At 48.5% G+C, this 26,972-nt stretch overlaps 1 pseudogene; it reads left to right on the top strand.

Annotated features, from left to right (window-relative positions):
- The first annotated feature begins 9,520 nt into the window (after positions 1-9,520).
- LOC134737733 (large ribosomal subunit protein eL21-like) lies at positions 9,521-9,994 on the top strand (annotated as a pseudogene).
- Positions 9,995-26,972: the final 16,978 nt, after the last annotated feature.

Below are 26,972 nucleotides of genomic sequence, written 5' to 3' on the forward strand. Positions count from 1 at the left end.
CAGGAGTTCAAGACTAGCCTGGCCAACATGGTAAAATCTCGTCTCTACTAAAAATACAAAAATTTGCCGAGCATGGTGGCGGGCACCTGTAATCCCAACTACTCGGGAGGCTGAGGCAGGAGAATCGCTTGAACCTGGGAGGCGGAGGGTGTGGTGAGCCAAGATCATGCCATTGCACTCCAGCCTGGGCAACAAGAGCAAAACTCCATCTCAAATAAAAAAAAAAAAAGGCCAGGCGCGGTGGCTTATACCTGTAATTCCAGCACTTTGGGAGGCCGAGGCAGGTAGATCACCTGAGGTCAGGAGTTCGAGACCAGTCTGACCAACATGGAGAAACCCTGTCTCTACTAAAAATACAAAATTAGCCCGGCGTGGTGGTGCATGCCTGTAATCCCAGCTACTCAGGAGGCTAAGGCGGGAGAATCACTTGAACCTGGGAGGCAGAGTTTGCAGTGAGCGGAGATTGCACCATTGCTCTCCAGCCTGAGCAACAAGGGTGAAACTCTGTCTCAAAAAAAAAAAAAAAAGAGGCTAGCTGGGCACAGTGGCTCACATCTGTAATCCCAGCACTTTGGAAGGGTGCGGCAGGCAAATCACTTGAGCTCAGGCCAGCCTGGGCAACATGACAAGACCCCGTTGCTACAAAAAAATAAAAAATAAAAGAGAGGGTTGGGGACAGACAGCTGATGAAAGCATTTTTACCTTCTCCTTAGCCTCCATCTCCTAATTCCTTTCTGGAATACAGATGTGATGGCTGGAGGTCCAGCAGCTATCATGGACCCTGAAGTGATGTGGAGGCTTGACATCACACCCTAAGAATGGCAGAGCTGAAAGGCAGAGGAAACATGAGTCTCTGGTGATACTATGAAGCTTCTAGACCAGCCCTGAACACAAGAAAAGTTTCTTTCTTTCTCAGGGTCTCTACAGGGAGACAAGAGGGGTATTCTTCTTATCTATGTCACTGATGGGCTGATACTGATGGAGTAACCACCATGTTGACCATCACTCTATTTAGAGCCCTGGAGGGTACTGGTAACTAAGTATTTAGCCTGGATGTCAAATCACTTCTGCTCATTGGCTAGAACTAGCCCCATGGCCCCATCTAATCAATGGTAAAACAGCCAGGAAATGTCATCCTGCCAAGTACCCAGAAGGCAGGGAGCAAAAGGAGATACAGTGATCATCACTAAGAAATCAAGCTGGGGCCGGGCGTGGTGGCTCACGCTTGTAATCCCACCACTTTGAGAGGCCGAGGTGGGCGTATCACCTGAGTTCAGGAGTTCAAGACCAGCCTGAACAACATGGAGAAACCCCATGTCTACTAAAAATACAAAATTAGCTGGGCATGATGGTGCATGCCTGTAATCCCAGCTACTCAGGAGGCTGAGGCAGGAGAATTGCTTGAACCCGGAGCTAGAGGTTGTGGTAAGCTGAGATCGCACCATTGCACGCCAGCCTGGGCAACAAGAGCGAAACTCCATCCAAAAAAAAAAGAAAAGAAAAGAAAAGAAAGAAATCAAGTTGGCCAGGAGCAGTGGCTCACGCCTGTAATCCCAGAACTTTGGGAGGCCAAGGCAGGTGGATCACCTGGGGTCAGGAGTTCAAGACCAGCCTGGCTGACATGGTAAAATGGCATCTCCACTAAAAATACAAAATTACTCGCGTGTGGTGGCTCATGCCCGTGATCCCAGATTGGGGAGGCTGAGGCAGGAGAATCACTTGAACCTGGAAGATGGAGACTGCGGTGAGCCAAGATCACACCATTGCTCCCCCAGCCTGGGCAACAAGAGTGAAGGTCCATCTCAAAAAAAAAAAAGAAAAAAGAAATCAAGTTGAGTTCAATATTTATTCCTCTTGATACAGAAGGAACCGATATTTAAACATATTAAAATCTCCATATTTTTCTCAAATAATATAATGAACTTAGAATATTTTAATGCCAATCTCCTCTCATCTTTTGTGGTATTATCTTCTTTTTTTATTTTAAAAAACTTTTTTAGAGACAGGGTTTTGCTCTCTGTCATCCAGGTTAGAGTGCAGTGGCATGATCATAGCTCACTGCAGCCTCAAGCTCCTGGTTTCCCACCTCAGCCTCCGAGTGGCTAGGACTACAGGCAAGTACTACCATGCCTGGCTAATTAAAAAAAAAAAAATTTGTAGAGACAGAGTCTCACTATGTTGCCTAGGCTGATCTCAAACCCCTGGCCTCAAGCAATCTTCCTGCCTCAGACTCCCAAAGCCCTGGGATCACAGGTGTGAGCTACTATGCCCAGCCCTGAAGTATTATTTTCTAGAAAACAAGTTAATATATGTAAAGTGCTTAAAACAATGCCTGGCATGTAGCAAGCACTATATGGGTCTTCTAAGTGGTTGCATTAAAGTGAAATTGGTCTTTTTCTTTCCTTGTTTTAATTATGTAACACTTATTTACATTATTTAGCACAGGTTTGGCCATTTCTAGCTCCTCAAGTATGAACTCTCTCTCTCATTCTGTTATTCTCTTCCTCTGGAACTCTTGTTTAATGGCTGCTGCATCATTTCATTCTCTCCTCCCAACTCCATTTCTTTACCTCATTGTGTTGCATTCTGGAAAATTTCTTCAGCTTTGTTTTCTGATTCACTAATTCTTTCTTTGGCTGTGTCTAAAATACTGTTTAACTCATCCAATGATGTTTTTTCCTGTCCTGTAATTGTATTTTTATAGCTATAACTTTTGTTTAATTATTTTTCGAATCTGCCTATCCTTTTTTCATTTTATTCGGTCCTTACCTTATGGTTTATAGCTCTTTTTTTTTTTCCTGTGAACGCTTTAAACACTTTGCATTAGAGTACATTTTAGATTTTTCTATTAATTCTATTCTTTGGGAGGCTATTATTCCTATTTCCTTCTGACTGTTGCTTTTCTAATTTTTGACCCCTTGTGAGCTCAACTTAGTGGGGGATGCTTTCCATGGGAGTCTCTTATTCCTAAATTGTAGAAACAATCCTACAGAAAGGCTTTGCATTTGCCTCTCTCAAGCTCCCAAGATGTGCCAGTTATGCTAATTTCTTGGCCCCCTTTGTAATTTCAAAACCCCTGCCCAAAGCATTGAAGGCCAACATCTGGCTCCAAAACTCCATGAGCCATTTCAACTTCTTCTCCCACTAACTCTCTCATTTTATGTTCTCTTTGTATTCCCGGCACCCAGACATTTTCTGCTCTTATTTAAAGCTGGTTGAGTGTTCAAAGCATTATTGAACTATATTTTCTTCAGTGTCTCCATGTGTAGTCATTTCTTATATACTATCTTATTTTCTCATTTGTTTATAGCACACAGTTTAGCAAATAACTGTACACTATCTTGTCCATTACTTAAGTGTGTATATTTTGTCTCCCTGACAATATGTAGATACTCCTCGTTATGGGCAGAATTGTCCTCCCAAAATTCATAAGCTGAAGTCCTAACCCTCAATTAGTATGACTATATTTGGACATAGGATCTTTGAAGAGGTAGAGTTAAATGAGGTCATGGGAGCGGGCTCTATCCAATATGAATGGTGTCCTTATAAGAAGACAAGATCAGGACTAGTCATGGTGGCTCATGCCTCTAGTCCCGGCACTTTGGGAGGCCAAGGTGCACGGATCACCTGAGGTCAGGAGCTTGAGACCAGCTTGGTCAACATGGCGCAACCCCATCTCTACTAAAAATACAAAAATTAGCTGGGCGTGGTGGTGTGCACTTGTAGTCCCAGCTACTCAAGAGGCTGAGGCAGAAGAATTATTTGAGACTGGGAGGCAGAGGTTGCAGTGAGCAGAGATCGCATCATTGCACTCCAGCCTGACAAGAGCAAGACTCCATCACAAAAAAAAAAAAAAAAAAAAAAAAAAAACAAGATCAGGACACAGACACTCATAGAGGGAAGTCCACGTGAAGAAGCAGAGAAGGTGGCCATCTGCAAGCCAGAGAGAGGCTTCCAAAGAAGCCAGTCCAGCTGACACCTTGATTTTGGACTTCAAGCCTCCAGAACTGTGAGAAAATTCATTGCTATGTTTTGAGCCCCCCAGTCTGTGGCACTTTGTTACAGCAGCCTGACCAGACTCACACATTTCCTTCCTTCGTCTGTGTACTCAGCCAGCACATACTCAGCCCTCATACTGAGCCGACACACCCATGCCCAGCACCGACTGCACACAGGGCTCACTGGAGACGCACTGACGCCTCGACTCCTTTTCCCACCCACTGCCTTCATGGGGCTGTGGGCCAAGCTGGTCCCTGTCCGCTATTTGTAAACCTTCCGAGCCCTTTCTCCCGCTCCTCTGCCTCCATCCCCTAAATAAAGCAGTCTTCACGCTGAGGCCTGGCCCTCTGCCCTCCCTCTGCAGACTCCATTCTCACTCCCCAGGGTGGTCCTTACCAAGGCTGCCCCTGCCCTCCCTCCGGGCCCAGCATCCAGGCTCAGCTCTTTCCCGGCCCTGCTTCTTCCCACCCCTGTCGTTTCCATGGTCCTCCGGACACGCCCACGGGCGAGGCCGCGGCTTTCACTTTCCCCATGAAGAGGACAGCTTCTTCACGTCTCCAGTTTGGACCTCCTGGCCTCTCTGGCTCGGCTTTGACGTCTTCCTCTCCTCACCATCCACAGACAGTAGGTCCTGTTGATTCAGCCTCCCAGCTGTCTCCGCCTCTGCCCTCCCACGCCACCCCAGGCCACCCGCTCTGCAGGGCCTCTTCCTCCCTGAAGGTCCTTCTGGCTTTTGTTTTCTTAAAGCTGAAGGTCTCAAGAGAACTTGGAGGGTTTACTGAGCAAGTAGAAGGAAAGAAGGGCAGAGTGTCTGACTGGAAGCGGGGGACAAGGTCCTCTCCCCCAGTTAGAGGACAGGACGGAAAGATGGCAGGGGGGAGGTAAGGGGCAGCGAGAGTCGGAGGGCAGGGGGCCTGTTTCCTGGGTCCTGCTCCTGGACATGAAGCGAGACCAAGAGAGGGATGCTGTTGCCCTGAGACATCCAGGAAGAGGACCCAGGGCCGTGTCAGAGGAGTCCTGAGGCCCAAGGGCAGCCCCAAGCTGTGGGGAGCAGCTGGCCTTCAAGAATCTGGCAGAAAAACAGAGAGGCGGGGTGCAGTGGCTCATGCCTCCAATCCCAACACTTTGGGAGGATGAGATAGGCCGCTCACTTGAGGTCAGGAGTTCAAGACTAGCCTGGGCAACATGGCAAAACCTACAGAAAGTACAAAAATTAGCTGAGCATGGTGTTGTGCACCTGTAGTCCCAGCTACTTGGGAGGGTAAGGTGAGAGAATTGCTTGAGCCTGGGAGGTCAAGGCTTCTGTGAGCAGAGATGTGCCACTGTACTCCAGCCTGCCAGCCTGGGTAACAGAGTTAAATACTGTCTTAAAATAAATAAATAAATAAATAAATAAATAAATAAATAAAAGGCTGGGTGTGGTGGCTCACGCCTATAATCCCAACACTTTGGGAGGCCGAGGCGGGTGGATCATGAGGTCAGGAGTTTGAGACCAGTGTGGCCAACATGGTGAAACCCTGTCTCTACTAAAAATACAAAAATTAGCCAGGTGTGGTGGTGGGTGTCTGTAATCCCAGCTACTCGGGAGGCTGAGACAGGAGAATTGCTTGAACCCGGGAGGCAGAGGTTGCAGTGAGCCGAGATTGCGCCACTGCACTCTAGACTGGGCAACAAAGAGCGAAACTCTGTCTCAAAAAATAATAATAATACAAAAATTAGCCAGGTGTGGTGGCACACGCCTGTAATCCCAGCTACTCAGGAGGCTGAGGCAGGAGAATCGCTTGAACCCGGGAGGCAGAGGTTGCAGTGAGCCGAGATCATGCCATTGCACTCCAGCCCGGGCGACAAGAGTGAAACTGTGTCTCAAAAAAAAAAAAAAAAAGCCAAAGAGAGTCTTGCAGCCATGGTGTGGGTTATTGACTGGGGACCTGCTGCCCACCCACCCTGGCCTTGGCACTGGAATGACCTGGAGGGAGAGAGCCCTCAAGGGCTGAGATTAAACCCACCAGAGTGGAAATTGGGGGCCAAAAGTAAGCCCTCTAAAGCTCAGCGATGAACTTAGTTTGGAAATTTCTAACATTCATAGGCTTGGTATTTATTCCACTTGTTTCCTAGATGGAAAATATAAATACCCAGCTTAGCTGGAGGTGGAGATGGGAGACACACCAGGGGCACTGCTTGGTCAGGCCAGGGGGTCATGGAAGGTCAAGGGGCCAGAAGTCTGGCTCAAAAGTAATGTTGTTTTTTGTTTTTGTTTTTTGTTTTTTTTGAGACCGAGTCTCGCTCTGTCTTCCAGGCTGGAGTGCAGTGGCACGATCTCGGGTCACTGCAATCTCTGCCTCCTGGGTTCAAGCAATTCTCCTGCCTCAGCCTCCTGAGTAGCTGGGATTACAGGCACGTGCCACCATGCCCAGCTAATTTTTCACATTCTAGCAAAGACAGGGTTTCACCATTTTGGCCAGGCTGGTCTCAAACTCCTGACCTCAAGTGATCCGCCCACCTTGGCCTCCCAAAGTGCTGGGATTACAGGTGTGCGCCACCGCAACCAGCTGAAAGTGATGTTTTAAATGAATGCCCACGAGAGAACCAAATGAAATGGGTACAGTTACCAAATGAAGTGACTCGATCTGAAACAGCTGATCTCTAGACCAGATGAATTGGACCATCAGCCCAGGTTCTGGTGTCGTGGTTTCGCTCCTCCTCGGCAAGCCCCTGAAGGGTCCGGCTCCAAACCCAGTTGCTGGGTGGATTCCCCAGGCCCTGGGCCTGTGTCTCAACGGGTCTTAGACCACCCAGCAGGTCAGGTCCTTCATGATCTCCCGGGAACACAGACCCAAGAGGGCTCAGCCAACTTCAAAGTCCAGAGCAAGTGTCCCAGGGCAGAGGGGCCACCAGGCTTCAGGTGGGGAGGAGAGTGGGCACCTCTCCTGATGCTTCCAAGACACTCCACTGAGGCACACGCAGTCTACTCAGAAAAACCCCTCGGGAGGACAGTCCCGGGGGTTTCCCACCTGACCGTGGGTGCTCCTTCCTCTCCTGGCCTGGGACCCCTTTCCTAACTCTCCTACCCTAGGCTCTCCCCATTCTAGTCCAGAAACGCCCGTGACGTGAGGCCTTCCCCTCGGAATCACATTCCACCTCCTCCCGACTCCAGATTCTCCAATACTCACACAGACCCCAACTGCGGACCAGGAACCCCCACTCACTGTGAGGGAGGGGCTCTCCCTCACACAAGCACCCTGAAGCCATGCTGCAGACATGCCCCATGCTGTGCTGGGGGCAGTTGGAGTGGTCCCTGAAGCTGGGAGGGGCAGGGCAGCATCTTCAGCGGCTCTCATCTGCGTCCAGCAGGCAGATGGGGCTGTCACTGAAGTCAGGGAAAGGGGGAAACGGAAGGGGCCCAGGGTGCCTTCCTGGGCAGGAAGGAAAGCCAGCTGTCAAGGAGAGCCCAGTGGTCAATCGTTGGTGTCTCTGAGTCTCCTCACTGCTGATTGCAACTCAGACAGCTGGGCCCAGCCGGAGTTCCCAAGTCAGCCAGGCAGCGGCAGACCCAAGAACACGCATGCCTAGGAAGTCTCCAGCGATGCCCTACTGCTAGGTTAGGACCATGCTTTGAGAACTGCTGAGGCTTAAGTTTTGCTCTCTGTATCTGGAGTCAGTGTCCTGGGTTCCTGTCCCAAGTCTGCCCCCTGACGGTAAGAAGTCGCTTCTTCAGCCAAATTTCATAATCAGTGGAGAGGTAATATATTTACCTCCCGGGGTAGGTGTAAAGATTAAGTGATATACTTGGGAAAATTACTTAGCACAATTCCTGGCACATAGTAAGACTGAAAAAAAGTTCCTTATCAATTGGTTGAGGTGTGGTAATTTGGGTGGAGGAAACTGCTGGGGTTTTTTGTTTGTTTTTGTTTGTTTAATAAGCCCTATAGAATTATTTGGCTTTAAAAAACATTACCTGAGCCGGGCGCGGTGGCTCATGCCTGTAATCCCAACACTTTGGGAGGCTGAGGCGGGAGGATCACCTAAGGTGGGGACTTCGAGACTAGCCTAACCAACATGATGAAACCCCGTCTCTACTAAAAATACAAAAAAAAAATTAGCCGTGTGTGGCAGCCGGTGCCTGTATTCCCAGCTACATGGGAGGCTGAGGCAGGAGAATTGCTTGAACCTGGGAGGCGGAGGTTGCGGTGAGCCAAGATCGCACCATTGCACTCCAGCCTGGGCGACAGAGCGAGACTCCGTCTCAAAAAAAAAAAAAAAAAAGAAAAGATAAATAAATACATAATAAATAATAAATAAATACATAAAATCATATAAAATGTGGCTGGGCACAATGGCTCATGCCTATAATCCCAACACTTTGGGAGGCTGAGGTGGGCGGATCTCTTGAGCCCAGAAGTTTGAGACCAGCCTAACCAACATGGTGAAACCCTAACTTTACTAAAAAAAAAAAAATACAAAAATTAGCTGGGCATGGTGGTGCACGCCTATAGTCTCAACTTCTTGGGAGACTGAGGCAGAAGGATCGCTTAAGCCTGGGAGGCAGAAGTTGCGGTGAGCTGAGATTGTGCCACTACACACCATCTAGCCTGGCAACAGAGGGAGACCCTGTCTGAAAAAAAAAAAGTATATATATGCTCTAATGACATTGAAAATGAGAAATCAACAGCTCTTCCCTGATCATTTAAACATGGAAACATCTGTGGAAGATTGTATTATTGTTCCCAATCATTCACTCCCCCTTCCTGAAAGCTGAGTCCACCTTCTCTCTTCTGGGGAAGGAGTATTCATCCAGCCCCACTGATCCCATGATGGCCTTTGCGAAGGGCACATGTGTGGACATGAGCAGTGCCCCTTCAGAGCAGAAACTGAGTGCCATTGCTCACTTGCTCTTGTCCTTGGCCACAAGACTGTATCCCACATGAGGGCTGTTGCTTTGGCTTTTAGTCTAGAATGAAGAATTACAACCACACCTGATACACAGCCAAGAAGAGCCCAGCCACAACTAGCCTACAAAAGAAATGAAAAACAGGCGGGGCACGGTGGCTCACACCTGTAATCCCAGAACTTTGGGAGGCCAAGGTGGGCGGATCACCTGAGGTTGAGAATTCGAGACCAGCCTGACCAACATGGAGAAACCCCGTCCCTACCAAAAATACAAAAATTAACCAGGCGTGGTGGCACATGCCTGTAGTCCCAGCTACTCAGGAGGCTAAGGGAGGAGAATCACTTGAACCCAGAAAGTGAAGGTTGCGATGAGCCGAGATAGTGCCATTGCACTCCAGCCTGGGCAATAAGAGCGAAACTCCATCTCAAAAAAAAAAAGAAAAAGAAAACAGGCCTGGCACGGTGGCTCACGCCTGTAATCTCAGCACTTTGGGAGGCCGAGGCAGGCAGATCACCTGAGGCCAGGAGTTTGAGACCAGCCTGGCCAACATGGAGAAACCCTATCTCTACTAAAAATACAAAAATGAGTCCTTTTGGCCGGAACCGCCATCTTCCTGTAGCCATCTTCCTTTAATTCGCCAAAATTACGAACACAAAGGGAAAGAGGAGAGGTACCCGATATAGGCTCTCCAGGCCTTTTAGAAAACCTGGAGTTGTTCCTTTGGCCATGTATATGCGATTCTATAAGAAAGGTGATATTGTAGACACCAAGGGAACGGTACTGTTCAAAAAGGAATGCCCCACAAGTGTCACCATGGCGAAACTGGAAGAGTCTACAGTGTTCCCCAGGATGCTGTTGGCATTGTTGTAAACAAACAAGTTCAGGGCAAGATTCTTGCCAAGACAATTAATGTGCGTACTGAGCACGTTAAGCACTCTAAGAGCCGAGACAGCTTCCTGAAATGCATGAAGGAAAATTATCAGAAAAAGAAAGAAGCCAGAGAAAGATACCTGGGTTCAACCGAAGCGCCAGCCTGCTCACTTTGTGAGAACCAGTGGGAAGGAACCTGAGCTGCTGGAACCTCTTCCTTATGAATTCATGGCATAATAAGTGTTAAAAAATAACAGACCTCTGGACTGTAATAATAATAATAATAATAATAATAATAATAATAATGGGCCAGGCACAGTGGCTCACGCCTATAATCCCAGCACTTTGAGAGGCTGAGGCAGGCGGATCACCTGAGGTCAGAAGTTCGAGACCAGCCTGGCCAACATGGTGAAACACTGTCTTGAGTGAGATACAAAAATTAGCCGGGCATGGTGGCACACATCTGTAATCCCAGCTACTTGGGAGGCTGAGGTAGGAGAATTGCTTGAACCTGGAAGGCGGAGGTTGCAGTGAGCCGAGTTCATGCCTCTGCACTCCAGCCTGAGTGACGGAGCGAGATTCCATCTCAAAAAAAAAATAAATAAATAAATAAAATAAAAATACAAAAATGAGCCGGGCGTGGCAGCAGGCACCTGTAATCCCAGCTACTTGGGAGGCTGAGGCAGGAGGATCACTTGAACCCGGGAGGCAGAGGTTGCAGTGAGGTGAAATCACGCCACTGCACTCCAGCCTGGGTGACAGAGTGAGACTCTGTCTTGAAAAAATAAATAAAATTTAAAAAATGAAAAACAGGCAAGAAATAAGCCTTTATCATTGTGAGCCACTGACATGTTGGGATGGTTTGTTATCACAGCTTAACCCTGTGAAAACTGACTAAAAAGCATCCTATGATAAATTGGTTAAAGTATGATGTGCCTATATGATAAGAATGTAGCTAGTAATTTTTTTTATTTTTTTATTTTTATTTTTATTTATTTATTTATTTATTTTTTTTTTGAGATGGCGTCTCTTTCTGTTGCCCAGGCTGGAGTGCAGTGGTGCCATCTCAGTTCATTGCAACCTCCACCTCCCAGGTTCCAGGGATTCTCCTACCTCAGCCTCTCGAGTAGCTGGGATTACAGGCGTGAGCCACCACGCCCGGCTAATTTTTTGCATTTTTAGTAGAGACGGGGTTTCACCATGTTAGCCAGGATGTTCTCGATCTCCTGACCTCGTGATCTATCCACCTTGGCCTCCCAAAGTGCTGGGATTACATATTTTTATTTTTTTGAGACAGAGTCTTGTTCTTGTTGCCCAGGCTGGAGTGCAATGACATGATCTTGGGTCACTACAACCTCCACCTCCTGGGTTCAAGCGATTCTCCTGCCTTAGCCTCCCGAGTAGCCAGGATTACAGGCACCCACCACCACGCCCGGCTAATTTTTGTATTTTCAGTAGAGACAGGGTTTCACCATGTTGGCCAGGCTGGTCTCGAACTCTTGACCTCAGGTGATTCACCTGCCTTGGCCTCCCAAAGTATTGGATTACAGGCGTGATCCACTGCGCCCAGCCTGCAGCTATTAAATTTAAAGTTATATCTTAAACTGTATTAAATTTATATTTAAGTTTAAATTTATACAGCTATTAAAATTGTTTAAAGATAAAAAATTGCTCAAAATATCATTTTCATAAGTGAACAAAAGCAAAGTGTAAAAGTGAAAGTACAACAGGATCTCAATTTTGTAAATGCAAATATGACTTGTATATATATTGGCTGAAGTATGGTCATTTGAATGGTTACTTTTGGGTTTTTTTTTTTTTTTTGAGATGGAGTCTCACTCTGCTGCCCATTTCTCCTGCCTCAGCCTCCTGAGTGGCTGAGATTACAGGCACGCACCACCACACCCAGTTAATTTTTGTATTTTTAGTAGCGATGGGGTTTCACCGTATTGGCCAGGCTGGTCTCAAACTCCTGACCTCAGATGATCTGCCCAACTCAGCCTGCAAAATTGCTGGGATTACAGGCATGAGCCACCATGCCCGACACTTGGGCACTTTTTAAAAAATAAAATGCAGAAAGCCCAGAATTTAGTGGCAATTTTCTCTAGAAAAAGGGATTGAGGGAAAAGCATGCCCACATGTTAACAGCGGTTCTCTCAAGGGGGTAGAATTAGGGAGGGTGGCTATTCCCCTTTACGCTCATCCACACGTTCCAGCTTATCTATAATGCCATGTAATACTTTCATATTTTGGAAAGATCATTATACTGTATGAAGATATTGAGAAGAATCACTGGCCAATGGCAGTGTGATGTAGGGAGGCAGGGCTACTGTGGGGAAGACAGTAGGGCCCAAGTCCCAGAAGCCCATGGTGGGATGGGGACGTGGGAGTAGAGAGGGGCTCTTCTGGCCTCCTTCGACCCAGACCCTCTAGGCATAGACCTAAGCCTACAGCTTTGAAGGTCCTGTGAGAATGTGTGTGACTTTTAAAAAATTAATTGACTCTTGGCCGGGTGCAGTGGCTCACACCTGTAATCCCAGCACTTTGGGAGGCCTAAGCAGGTGATCACCTGAGGTCAGGAGTTCAAGACCAGCCTGGCCAACATGGTGAAACCCCATCTCTACTAAAAATACAAAAATTAGCCGGATGTGGTGGCATGTGCCTGTAATCTTAGCTACTCGGGAGGCTGAGGCAGGAGAATCACTGAACCCGGGAGGCGGAGGTTGCAATGAGCTGAGATCGAACCACTGCACTCCAGCCTGGGCAACAAGAGTGAACCTCCATATAAAAAAAATTAATTGACTCCAAATATAAAAATTAAAATGCCATTTCAAAGTTAATAGATGTTTAAGTGTCTAGGAATTGTAACCTTATGTCAAAAGTCAAATACAGTGGCTGCTTAATGGGTATGGGTTGCCATCCGGTGATGAAAAAGCTCTGGGACTAAGTAGTGGCGATGGTCGCACAATATTGTGAATGGTCTTAATACCACTGAATTCTGCACTTTAAAATGGTACGTTGTGTGTGTATTTGACCACCAAAACAAAACAAAAACAAAAAGTTCAATTTCGGTGCAATTCAACTCTTATATAATTACTGTGGATGGAACTCACACTTAGTGGGGGGTTTGGATGACCTTCTGTGTATTGAATACAATGCTAACTGGACCCCAAAATTAAATTGCTCCGGAAGAGGCAGTGGTTGCTAATGATTCCTGATCTCCTGTCACCGGACACCTTGTGGCATGACAGTGAATGGGCAGCTTTTGGGGTAAGCGTGGGAGTGAGGTACAGAGCACAAACCTCCTATTCACCTTGCCACTTGGGGTCTGGGGTTCAGACTCAAGTCTGAGGGATCAGCCAACCCATGGAATCACAGGCTGCACTCTCCTGAGATGCCATCGAACCAGCACTTGGAGGCAGCAGAGAGCTGGATCTGGCTGGGGAGGACACTGGGTTTCTCCCCATATCCAAGGGCTCCTCCAACCCACCCCCCACTCTCTTGCCCCTGCCCAACCCTACCAAGACAGTCTCCTCAGTTTGGTTTTCAGAAGATGATGCCATTTCTTTCAGGAAAATTTTTTGAGTAAAACCTGAGTGTTCCACCAGCTCCTTCCAGTGGGATATTCAAGAGTATTCAAGCAAGACCAGTTTTTACATGTTAAACACATTCCATAATTTAAAACATGTTTTGAATTTCCTCTGAGACAATCCATATGGGTAATTTCAGGAGTTGGCCTAATAAAGCTCACATCCTATTTTTGTGGGGTATTAATTTTAAGACTTTTCAGCTGATACTCATTATGCTGATGTCTTTAAAATGCTAGGAAACTTTAATAGCAAGACTGGTGGCAACGAATGTTTCTTTCGTTTTTTTTTTTTTTTTTTGGAGATGTAGTCTTGCTCTTGTTTCCTAGGCTGGGGGGCAATGACACGATCTTGGCTCACTGCAACCTTCGCCTCCCCGGTTCAAGCGATTCTCCTGCCTCAGCCTCCCGGGTAGCTGGGACTACAAGTGCATGCCACCGCACCCAGCTAATTTTTGTATTTTCAGTAGAGATGGGGTTTCACCATGTTATCCAGGCTGGTCTCGAACTCCTGATGTCGGGTGATCTGCCTGCCTCAGCCTCCCAAAGTGCTGGGATTATAGGTGTGAGCCACCACGCCCATCCAAGAATGTTTCTTTATAATACTGAAAAGGTTAACTTGGTACAGATGGGAGCAGCCAGAGAAAACCATTCATAGAAAGCAGTGATAGTTGGCTGGGTACGGTGGCTCACACCTGTAATCCCAGCACTTTGGGAGGCCCAGGTGGGAGGATCACCTGAGGTCAGAAGTTTGAAACCAGCCTGGCCAACATGGCGAAATCCCATCTGTACTAAAAATACAAAAATTAGCCAGGCATGGCAGCAGGCGCCTGTAATCCCAGCTACTCAGGGAGGCTGAGGCACGAGAATCGCTTGAACCTGGGAGGCGGAGGTTGCAGTGAGCCGAGATCCCGCCACTGCACTCCAGCCTGGGTGACAGAGAAAGACTCCGTCTCAAAAAAAAAAAAAAAAAGAAAGCAGTGATAGTCACAGGTCTCTTCTAAGATGCTTGGTATCAGTTGGCCCTTACTATGTAACAAACCACCTCACAACTGAGTAACTTAAAGCAACGGCTGGGCTGTGGCTCACGCCTGTAATCCCTGCATTTTGGGAGGCCAAGCCCGGCAGATCACTTGAGGTCATGAGTTCAAGACCAGCCTGGCCAACAGAGCGAAACCTGTCTCCACTAAAAATACAAAAATTAGACAATTAGACAAGTGTGGTGCTGGGTGCCTGTAATCCCAGCTACTGGGGAGGCTGAGGCAGAAGAATCACTTGAACCCAGGAAGCAGAGGTTGCAGTGAGCTGAGGTTGTACCACTGCACTCCAGCCTGGGTGACAGAGTGAGACTCAGTCTCAAAAAAAAAGCAACTACTATTATTATTATTATTGTTATTATTATTATTATATTTGGGTTGGGCTCAGCTGAGTGTTTCTGATGCAGGATAGGCAAGCCCCAAAACTGGGGCTTAGGGCCGGGCATGGTGGCTCACGCCTGTGATCCCAGCACTTTGGGAGGCCGAGGCGGGCGGATCACAAGGTCAGGAGATCGAGACCGTCCTGGCTAACACGGTGAAACCCTGTCTCTACTAAAAGTACAAAAAATTAGCCGGGCGTGGTGGCAGGTGCCTGTAGTCTCAGCTACTTGGGAGGCTGAGGCAGGAGAATGACGTGAACCCAGGAGGCGGAGCTTGCAGTGAGACGAGATAGCGCCACTGCACTCCAGCCTGGGCGACAGAGTGAGACTCCGTCTCAAAAAAACAAACAAACAAACAAACAAACAAAAAAACTGGGGCTTAGCCTGAGAGGGTTCTTGGTTTTGCCCAGGAAACAATTCAAAGGTAAGCCAGTGGTGTTAAACAGCAACTTCTATTGACACAGCCGTGCACAGCAGCAGCAGAGGTACTGCTCCTAGTGGAGTGGGGCTGCCCCATAGACAGGGTGCCCAGAATAACAGCTCAGAGGCTGTTCTGCACTCATATTTATACCCACTTTTAATTACATGCAAATTAAAAAACAATTGGCGGGGCGTAGTGGCTCACGCCTATAATCCCAGCACTTTGGGAGGCCAGGGTGGGCAGATCATGAGGTCAAGAGATCAACATCATCCTGTCTGACATGGTGAAACCCCATCTCTACTACAAATATAAAAATTAGCTGGGCGTGGTGGTGTGCACCTGTAGTCCTAGCTACTTGGGAGGCTGAGGCAGGAGAATCACTTGAACCCAGGAGGCAGAGGTTGCAGTGAGCCAAGATTGCGCCACTGCACTCCAGCCTGGTGACAGAGCAAGATTCCATCTCAAAACAAACAAACAAAGTTTATGCAGAAATTTCTAGGATGAGGGTGGTAACTTCTGGGTTGTTGGCTTATTGCCATGGAAAGGGATGGTAAATTCCAGATGTTGCCATGGCAATGGTAAACTAACATGGGCATGCTGGTGGGAGGGTCTTATGGAAAGCTGCTTCCACCCCCAACCTGTTTTAGCTAGTCCTCAATTTGGTCAGGTGTTTGAGCCCTGCTTCCAGAGTCAACTCCCACCTCCTGCCTCAGTTTTTCTGCTGGTCTCACCTAGTTCACTATGTGGCCATAGCCTGCTGGCAGATGGGCTGCAGCTGGTTGGTCTGGGTCCCAGATGGCCTCACTCACATGTCTGCATTTGGCTGGGGTGGTGGGGGCAACCGGAGCCAGGTTAATCTCCTCATCAAGCAGACCAGGCTTCACACGGCAGCTGGGCTCCAAAAGAAGCAAGAGAGGCCAAGCCCCAGCAAACAAATGCTTTTCCTATTATGTTTATTCTCAGACCTCTCAGGGATGAACACAAATGCTTTCTATGCCTCTGCTTGTGTCATGCTCCTTACTGTCCCCTTGACCAAAGCAAGTCATAAGACCAAGCCCTGATTCCAGTAGTGGAGAAAACAGACTCTATCTTTTGAAAGAAGGAGCTGCAAAATGTCGTGGACTATAAAAAAGTTTCTGGCCGGGTTGCAGCGGCTCACGCTTGTAATCCCAGCACGTTGGGAGGCCAAGGCGGGAGGATCACTTGAGCTTGGAGTCTGAGACCAGCCTGGGCAACATAGTGAGACCTGATCTCTACAGAAAATTTTAAAAATTAGCCAGGTACTGTGGCTCATGACTGTAGTCCCAGCTACTCGAGAGGCTGAGGGGGGAGATCACTTGAGCTTGGGAGGTGGAGTTTGCAGTGAGACAAGATGGTGCCACTGCATTCCAGCCTGAGCAACAGAGCAAGACCCTGTCTCAAAAAAAATAGATGATAAAAGTATGTCTTCATACTTTTATCATACTTTTTATATATGTGACTTGCACGTATACATCCAGATGGCCTGAAGTAACTGAAGATCCACAAAAGAAGTAAAAACAGCCTTAACTGATGACATTCCACCATTGTGATTTGTTCCTGCCCCACCCTAACTGATCAATGTACTTTGTAATCTCTCCCACCCTTAAGAAGGTACTTTGTAATCTCCCCCACCCTTAAGAAGTTTCTTTGTAATTCTCCCCACCCTTGAGAATGTACTTTGTGAGATCTACCCCTACCCGCAAAACACCGCTCTTAACTTCACCGCCTATCCCAAAACCTATAAGAACTAATGATAATCCACCACCCTTTGCTGACTCTCTTTTTGGACTCAGCCCACCTGCACCCAGGTGAAATAAACAGCTTTATTGCTCACACAAATCGTGTTTGGTAGTCTCTTCACATGGACGTGCATGAAATTCCACATGCTCCCTCTGTTGCCATCGCCAAGGATATCCTTACCAATAGGCAGGAATGGATGGCAGGCACTTGCCAACTAACAGTAATCCCATACTCCTGGGATAGAGTTCAAAGTGATTAAATGTGCATTTTCCCAGATGTATCTGGGGACACCAGTCCCATGAAGTAAGATGCTATGGGCTGCAATTTGTCCCCACCTCCAAATTTATATATTGAAGCCTTAACCCTCAATGCGACTGTATTTAGAGATGGGACCTTTGAGGAGGTAATTAAGGTTAAATGAGGTTATAAGGGTGAGACCTTAATTCAGTAGGACTGGCGTCCTCATCAGGAGAGGCATCAGGAGTGCACATGCTCAGAAAAAAAGGCCACGTGTGAGGAGGTAATTAAGGTTAAATGAGGTTATAAGGGTGAGACCTTAATTCAGTAGGACTGGCGTCCTCATCAGGAGAGGCATCAGGAGTGCACATGCTCAGAAAAAAAGGCCACGTGTGAGGTCACAGGGAGAAGGAAGTCGTCTGCAAGTCAGGAGAGGCCTCACCAGAACCAACCCTGCTGGCACCTTGATCTTGGACTTCCAGCTTCCAGAACTGTGAGAATATAAATTTGTGTTGTTTAAGCCACCCTGTCTGTGGTTTTTGTTATGGTAGCCCAAGCTGAATAATACATAAGGGTTCCTGCGTTAAAGAAGTCTGGGAAACGCTGTGTGCAGTACTGGCCTCCCCCCACGCCCCTGGTGATACACAAAGCTCTTTAGCCTCTTAAAGGCTCAGAAAAGTTCCTCAGCAAAGAAATTTCTAGTTTCACACCGCGTTTCTCAAATGTATTTGAACATTAGATCTTTTCTCTTTTTTTTTTTTTTTTTTTTTTTTTTTTGAGATGGAGTCTCGCTCTGTTGCCCAGGCTGGAGTGCAGTGGCGCGATCTCGGCTCACTGCAAGCTCCACCTCCCGGGTTCGCACCATTCTCCTGCCTCAGCCTCCAGAGTAGCTGGGACTACAAGCACGGCGCTCACCACTGTACCCAGCTAATTTTTTTAATTTTTTGTAGGAACGGGGTCTCACTTTGTTTCCTAGGCTGATCTTGAACTCCTGGACTCAAGTGATCCACCCACCTCAGCCTCCCAAAGTGCTGGGATTACAGGCGCAAGCCACCGCGCCCAGCCTGGATCTCATTCTCAATCCCCTTTCTCTCATCAGGAGTCCAGTCATTGGGTTTAGGGCCCACCCTAAATCCAAGATGATGTCATCTCAAGATCCTTAACTTATTACATCTGCAAAGACCCTTATTCCAAATAAGGTCACATTCACAGGGTCCAGGCACACATGTCTATTGAGGGGCACAGTTCAATCCACTGCAGAAGCTAAAGAACAACCAAGGTGGCCTCTGAGTGTGGACACAGCGCTGGGGGTGAGCGCCTGCAAGCTGAGGGTCCATCCCCTCCAGGGGACTTGCTGGGGAGAACACAGTCTCTGCCTGACAGTGCTGGCTCCCAAGTCCTCATTTCCTAAACTCTGCTGACCAGCCCCCACCAACACATTTCGGTTTGCGCCAGGTGGGGCTTATCGCTCTATTCCTTCTAAATGTGACTGGACTTCCTGGCCCTGCCCTTCCTGTTTTGTCCTGGAAGACAAGGCCTGTCTTTCTGGGAAACATTTGCAAAAAAGCAAAGCTCACCTGGTGGCAGCACGGCAGGCAGGCTCCCACAGGGCCTCCTGGAGACCTCCTGCCACAGCCTCCTTCCTGTGTGCTGCTCTCCTGCCCAGAACCCTTCACTACTCCCAGGGCCTCCAGGAGGAAGTAAGACCTCCTGCTCCTCCTTCCAGAGTTAGCCTTCCAGGATTTAGGGAGTGTGTTCCTGCAGCTTCCCCCAGGGTCCCACCTCTGTCTGTCTTGGTGCTGCTCTGCCTGGCTGGCACCCCACTCCATCCTCCCCACACCTGTCCATAGCCCTGTCTGCCTACAAGCCACACAGCGGGTGGGCTCCAGGGTTCTGCAGGTTCCTGCAATGCAGATAAACACAGATCATCCAGTTCTTAGAGGTGAGCTCAGATAGTCCGTGCTAGCATTTTTCCGTGGAGTGGGCTTCCCCAAATCATTCCCTCCTGACTCAAAGAGGCTGAAAACCACAGGTTTAGGGCTGAGGCTCAGAGTAACTCTCCCTTAGAATAGTGGCCCCAAGGAAAGCTGGCTAAGGTGGAAGAACCCCTCTCTCCAGCCCCTCTGTGTTGTGGGGGCCAGCGCCCTGGTGAGGGCAGGTGCAGGGAGGATTGGAGGAAGCAGCAGTGAGGTGTGCCCTGAAGCCATGGACCATCCGCAGGCACTGGCCTGGAGGCAGGGCCCTCGGGTGCCCCAGGGGAGGAGAGCTGGCTCCCTGCAGAGGACTGAGAGCTGCAAGAAGGAGGAGTAAGGATGGCTTGGGCTCTACCCACGGGATGCAGATGACTAGCCAATCTCTCCTGGGCCTGGGAGAGAGCTGGAGAGCCTCAGGACAGAGCCTGGCACCCCCGACATGACCCCATGGTTTGGCCTCTGCTGGTCTTGCCTGTAGGTCTTCACAACATCCCAGCTCCTGGGGATCCACATGCTTCTGGGAACATCCATTTGATCATGGGCTGTGTTGTGACGACAGGTGTCAGGCCTCTGAGCCCAAGCTAAGCCATCATATCCCCTGTGACCTGCACATACACATCCAGATGGCTGGTTCCTGCCTTAACTGATGACATTCCACCACAAAAGAAGTGAAATGGCCTGTTCCTGCCTTAACTGATGATATTGTCTTGTGAAATTCCTTCTCCTGGCTCATTCTGGCTCAAAAGCTCCCCCACTGAGTACCTTGTGAGCCCCACTCTGCCCGCCAGAGAACAACCCCCCTTTGACTGTAATTTTCCTTTACCTACCCAAATCCTATAAAACGGCCCCACCCCTATCTCCCTTCGCTGACTCTCTTTTCGGACTCAGCCCTCCTGCACCCAGGTGATTAAAAGCTTTTATTGTTCACACAAAGCCTGTTTGGTGGTCTCTTCACACAGATGCGCATGAAAACAGGAGAGTGACATGTCTCTCAAATAGAATGATACAGGTTTTCGCAGGCACACCCCATCTTTAATCTCTGTGATTCTATCCGGTGTTTAAAGGATTCACAGGAGTCATAAGGGAATGAGGGATGGAGGGGCACTCCAACATGTGGACACATCATAGTTTGACTTCCAGCCTCTCCAGGCTGCTCTGCACCTGGGCCCCCTTAGGCCAATGCATGGCCACCCTCCAGGCCTCTGGGGGCCCTGAGATGACCCATCTCCCTGAGCTCTCGGGCAGGCTAACCTGGGATTGTCAATGAAAAAAAAAAGTCAAACTCTGTAAAATATTTAAAGATGTTTATTCTGGCCGGGCGCGGTGGCTCATGCCTGTAATCCCAGCACTTTGGGAGGCAGAGGTGGGTGGATCATGAGGTCAGGAGATCAAGACCATCCTGGCTAACACGGTGAAACCCCATCTCTACTAAAAATACAAAAAATTAGCTGGGCATGGTGGCAGGTGCCTGTAGTCCCAGCTATTCGGGAGGCTGAGGCAGGAGAATGGCGTGAACCCGGGAGGCAGAGCTTGCAGTGAGCCAAGATCGCACCACTGCACTCCAGCCTGGGCAACACAGCAAGACTCCGTCTCAAAAAAAAAAAAAAAAAAAAGATGTTTATTCTGAGCCTGAGTTACAGTCTCCAGAGGTCCTGAAAACATGTGCCCAAGATGGTTGGGTTACAGCTTGATTTTATACATTTTAGGAGGACAGAAGTTACAGGCAGATATCAATCAATACATGTGAGGTGTACATCAGTTTGGTCCAGAAAGGCAGGAAACCTCAAAGCTGGGGGGCTTCCAGGTCATAGGTCAATTCAGAGATTTTCTGATTGACAACTGTCTGAAAGAGTTAGGTTTTTTTGTTTGTTTGTTTTTGAGAGGGAGTCTCGCTCTGTCACCAGGCTGGAGTGCAGTGGCGCGATCTCGGCTCACTGCAAACTCTGACTCCCTGGTTCAAGTGATTCTCCTGCCTCAGCATCCCGAATAGCTGGGATTACAGGCATGCACCACCACACCTGGCTCATTTTTGTATTTTTAGTAGAGACAAGGTTTCACCATATTGGTAAGGCTGGTCTTGAACTCCTGACATCAGGTGATCCACCTGCCTCAGCCTCCCAAAGTGCTGGGATTACAGGGGTGAGCCACCACACCCGGCCAAGAGTTGTTATTACCTAAAGACCTAGAACCAATGGAAAGGAGTGTGTGGGTTAAGATAAGGGGTTGTGTAGACCAAGGTTCTTATTATGTAGATGAAGTCTCATAGGTGACTGCCCTTAGAGGCAAAAAAAAAAATGGCACATGTTTCCTATTCAGATTTTTTTTTTTTTTTTTTTTGAGATGGACTCTCGCTCTTGTGGCCCAGGCTGGAGTGCAGTGGCATGATCTTGGCTCACTGCAACCTCTGCCTCCCGGGTTCAAGCAATTCTCCTGCCTCAGCCTCCCAAGTAGCTGGGATTACAGGCACCCACCACCAAGCCTGGCTAATTTTTGTATTTTTAACAGAGATGGGATTTCATCATGTTGGCCAGGCTGGTCCCAAACTCCTGACCTCAGGTGATCCGCCTGCCTCGGCCTCCCAAAGTGCCGGGATTATAGGCGTGAGCCACCACACCCGGCCCCTCCTATTCAGATCTTTAAAAGGAGCTGGACTCTCAGCTAATCACTTCAGGATAAGAAAAAGATCTGGAAAGGGATAGGGCTTCTCTATAGAACATAAATTTCCCCCACAAGAGGAAGCTTTGCAGGGCCGTTTCAAAATATGTCAAAGAAATATATTTGGGGGTAAAATACTTTCATTTCTTTCAGGGCCTACTGTCGTGTGATGCTGTACTAGAGTCAGTTTGGAATTTGGTATTTATTGCTACAAAGAGTCTGTTTGATCAGTCTCAAGATCTCTGTTTTAATGTTAATGCTGGACAGTTGTGCCTGAACTGCTAAGGGAGGAGAGTGTGATGAGCATGGCCGACACCCCCGCTTCCCATCATGGCCTGAACTAGTTTTTCAGGTTTACTTTGGAATCCCCTTGGCTGAGAGGAGGGGACCATTCAGTCAGTTGGGGAGTCTTAGAATTTTATTTTTGGTTTACAGGGCTGGAGGCTAGAAAAGTTGACGGGAGGCCTGGGGCGGTGGGAGAGGGTGTGTATGCGGTATGGAGAGGGCTGAAGCACCCTTTGTTTTAGAGATGGGTGGGAGGCATGGTCTCTCAGTTCAATTTGCTTCCCCACTCTGTGGGTGTTTGGGTGGCCCCAGGAATCCTATTTGCATAAGGGGCCAAAGGCTCCTTGGGGACTTGGAAAGAAGGAATTTATTTTAACTTGCAAATGTGTTCTAATAATTAAAGTAATACTGAAAGGGCAAATGAATTGTATGAATTTAAACATGTTCAAAACCTCAAAAGAAAAGACTTGCCCACAACCCTACCATGACTGGAATTCTGTCTCTGCCACTGGCTGCCCTTTTGTCGCTATTTGTCTCGCATTGTACGCTTTTCACTTTCAGGATAGTCTCTTAAAGCAAGAGACCTTTACTGTAGAAAAACTAGAAAATGCAGCTAGCCCAAGGAAAACGATTTTATTAAGTCGCTTGGAATGCTACTACCTGAAGGGTTCTTGTTTTTGTGTCTTATATTTATTTGACTACTGATATGTTTAAACATTTTTGCAGGTTTATTAGCTATCTGGATTTCTTTGAAGAATGGTCTGTTTTTGTCTTTTTCATATTCTGTTATTGGTTATCTAATGGTGCCTTATTAATCTGTTTGGGGTCTTTATATTGTGTTGATGTCAACCCGTCGTGGTATTTGTACAAATATTTATTTCCAGTTTGTGGTTTGTTCTTAAAAATTTTAGAGTGTTTTTTTACCTATGTCTGTTTTCCCCTTTGAAATTACTTCACTGGCTAGGCGCACTGGCTCACGCCTATAATCGCGGCACTTTGGGAGGCCAAGGCGGGAGGATCACTTGAGGTCAGGAGTTCGAGACCAGCCTGGCCAATATGGTGAAACTTCATCTCTACTAAAAATACAAAAATTAGCCAGCATGGTGGTGCATGCCTGTAATCCCAGCTACTCAGGAGGCTGAGGCAGGAGAATCACTTCAACATGGGAGATGGAGGTTGCAGTGAGCTGAGATCGCACCAGTGCACTCCAGCCTGAGCAACAGAGTGAGACTTCATCTAAAAAAAAAAAAAAGAAAATAAATTATTTTAGGATCACCTCAGCGTGGGCTAGATGCTCCTCCATTTACGATGGGATTGGGTCCCAATAAACCCATTGTAAGTTGGAAATATCATAACAGGAAAATGCACTAAATATACCCAGAACATCATCGTTTAGCCTCACCTACCCTACGCATGCTCAGAGCACTGCAACCAGCCTGCAGTTGGGCAAAATCACAGGCAGCACAGCCCGCAGTGGAGCAGGACGCTCACCCTCTGATCATGTGGCTGGCCCAGAGCCTCAGCTCCTGTCACCCAGCATTGCAGAGAGGATCCCACCGCGTATTCCCAGCCGGGGAAAAGATCAAAGTTTGAAGTATGGTTTCTACTGAATGCAGATCACTTTCACACTATCAGAAAGTCAAAAATCATAAATCAAGTCATCCTGCCAGGAGCGGTGGCTCACGCCTGTAATCCTGGCACTTTGAGAGGCTGAGGAGGGTGGATCACCTGAGGTCAGGAGTTCGAGACCAGCCTGACCAACATGGAGAAACCTCGTCTCTACTAAAAATACAAGATTAGCCGGGTGTGGTGGCGCACGCCTGTAATCTCAGCTACTTGAGAGGCTGAGGCACAAGAATTGCTTGAACCTGGGAGGTTGCGGTGAGCAGAGATCGTGCCATTGCACTGCAGCCTGGGCAACAAGAGCGAAACTCTGTCTCAAATAAATAAATAAATAAATAAATAAATAAATAAATAAATAAATTCATCCTAAGTTGGGGGACCATCTGTACCGGCTTTTATGTTTAGAAAGTACTTCTTCTGGCTGGGCGTGGTGACTCACACCTGTAATCCCAGCACTTTGGGAGGCCAAGGTGGGCTGATCGCCTGAGCTCAGGAGCTCAAGACCACGCTGGGCAACATGGTGAAACCCCGTCTCTACTGAAATACAAAAAATTAGCCAGGCATGGTGGCGCATGCCTGCAGTCCCAGCTACTCTGGAGGCTGAGGCAGGAGAATCACTTGAGCCTGGAAGGCGGAACTTGCAGTGGGCCGAGATCGCACCACTGCACTCCAGCCTGGGCTACAGAGACAGACTCCATCTAAAAAAAAAAAAAAAGAAAAAGAAAAAAAAAGTACTTTTTCTTCCGCAGATCATGTATTTTATTTTTTAGTTTGCTTGTCTCTCTCTCTCTCTCTCCTTGCAATTAACTTTCTGAGCCATCTGGCAGTGAAAGTGAGAGTGAAGGGCTAACCCAGTGTTTTCCAAATACTTAGCAATCATCCCAGCACCATTTTGTAACTCAGCCCTCCACTGTCCCTGCTCTCTGCGTTCTCAAGGGCGGTCTCTGCCTGCTCCAAGGCAACACGTAGGGGAAAACAGCACCCAGGTCCTGCAGTCGCCCCCAAGCCAGCGCTCACACAACAGCTTGAGCAAACAAGGTGGGATTTTTGATGTTGTGGAGGAGGAGGCAAGGCATTTACCTTGGGGACCTCAACACAAACAACTTGAAAATCCCCTTGGCGTTTCTGTTCTCCCCAAGTCCCAGCTGCTCCACCTGGGGAGGCCTGAACTTCCCCCTTCCCAGCACTGCTGGCCTCACTGCTCACCTCCAATACCCCCATTTCCCAGGAACTTCCAACTCCTCGCCCCTCACTCCTGCAGAACAACTGGGCTCTACCGCAGCCCCTGCCCAAACCCAACCTCTTCCAGACAAAGGCCCTGTAACAGCATCCACCCTCCATAGAAAGCAGGGTGGCAGCGTCCTTTGTAACTTGAGAATGCGTTTGGGTCCCCGGCCCCTACCCCGCGGGGCTTATTAACCTGTTTCTTCCAAACAAATCCAGTGTGTGTTCTAAGGGGAATTCCCACACCAGCTGCGAGTGCTTCTCCAGCTCCTGGGTTTCTTGCACATTCGGGGAGTGGGAGTACTGGGGAGACGTGGAATCTGGAGGTCCCCTAGAGGGCTGGTGATCAGAGGGGCTGCCCTGAGAGCTGAGAGCTGGGACAGAGCACCCCTTGGGACAGTCGGCCCGATGACCCAGGTTCCCAAGGACCTTCCCAGGTCCCCCACCCCCCGCCGCCCCAAGGAGGCCTCGTTGGCAGGCGGGGGCCATGTGCACTGCCCTCCTCAAGGTGGGCGTGGCCATGGGGGCATGCAGACAGGGACAGCAGAGCCCTGGAAATGTCCAGGCCCACACACCCAGAAGCAGCCATGGGAGGTCCAGTGGGGCCAGATCCCCGTGGCCACCCGGAGGTGGCAGCAGCTAGAGCAGGGACCACAGTAAGCAGTGCCCATCACAGCAGGTGGAGAGAGAGAGTGGCTGCAGCAGGGACACAGGGCTGAGGAGGGGTGTGCCTAACTGTGATAAACAAAGTTCCGAGCTTCCCTAAAGGGCGCGCTGGTTCCACAATGTCAGCCTGCACAATCTTGCAGTAGTCAGGAACGTGGGCTAGACACGAAGCTCAAAGCCCTGCTTGTCCTCTTTGCTGAGCCACGGTTTCCTCACCTGTAAAATGGGGATAATAACAGTACCTACCAGCCGGGCACAGTGGTTTATGCCTGTAATCCCAGCACTTTGGGAGGCCGAGGCAGGTAGATCACCTGAGGTCAGGAGTTTGAGACCAGCCTGGCTAACGTGATGAAACCCTGTCTCTACAAAAAATACAAAAATTATCTGGGCGTGGTGGTGCACACCTGTAGTTCCAGCTGCTCAGAAGGCTGAGGCGGAGGATCGCTTGAGTCTGGGAGGTGGAGGTTGCAATGAGCCAAGATTGCACCACTGCACTCCAGCCTGAGCAACAAAGCAAGACTCGGTCTCAAAAAAAAACAAAAAACAAACAGAAAAACAGTACCTACCACCGAGGGCTCTTGGGAGGATTAAGTAGTGCTGCGTCTGACAGTGTGCGGGGTCAAGACTCAATAATGGGTCACATCCTTAGAGGTTCTGTTAGCTTCCTGGGCTGCGTAACAAATGACCACAGACCAGGCACCTTACAACAACACAAATGTATTATCCCACAGTTCTGGAGGCCAGAAGTCCGCAGTGAAGGTGTTGGCAGGGCTGCGCTCCCCCTTGACTCTTCTAGCTTCTGGTGGCTCCAGGAGCTCTTGGCTCTCACTCCACTCTCCGCCTCTGTCCTCACAGGCCCACCTTCCCTGTGTTGTGTGTTCTCCTTTCTCCTCTTTTTTTTTTTTTTTTTTTTTTTTCTGAGATGGAGTTTCACTCTTGTTTCCTAGGCTGGAGTGCAATGGCATGATCTTGGCTCACTGCAACCTCTGCCTCCCGGGTTCAAGCGATTCTCCTGCCTCAGCTTCCTAAGTAGCTGGGATTACAGGTGTGCGCCACCACACCTGGCTAATTTTTGTATTTTTAGTAGAGACAGGGTTTCACCATGTTGGTCAGGCTGGTCTCAAACTCCAGACCTCATGATCCGCCCGCCTTGGCCTCCCAAAGTGCTTTGATTACAGGCATTAGCCACCATGCCCAGGGGTATCCTCAACTTAATTATATCTACAAAGACCTTTTTGTCCAAAAAAAGTCACATTCACAGGTTCCAGGAGTTAGGATATGGATCTATCTTTTAGGGGCCTCAATTCATCCCACTACAGATGCCAACTTACTGAATCGGTTCATCAATTCTCTGTTCGCTAGTGTAG

Source organism: Pongo pygmaeus, chromosome 11, assembly GCF_028885625.2.
Source record: "Pongo pygmaeus isolate AG05252 chromosome 11, NHGRI_mPonPyg2-v2.0_pri, whole genome shotgun sequence".
Taxonomy (NCBI): Eukaryota; Metazoa; Chordata; class Mammalia; order Primates; family Hominidae; genus Pongo; species Pongo pygmaeus.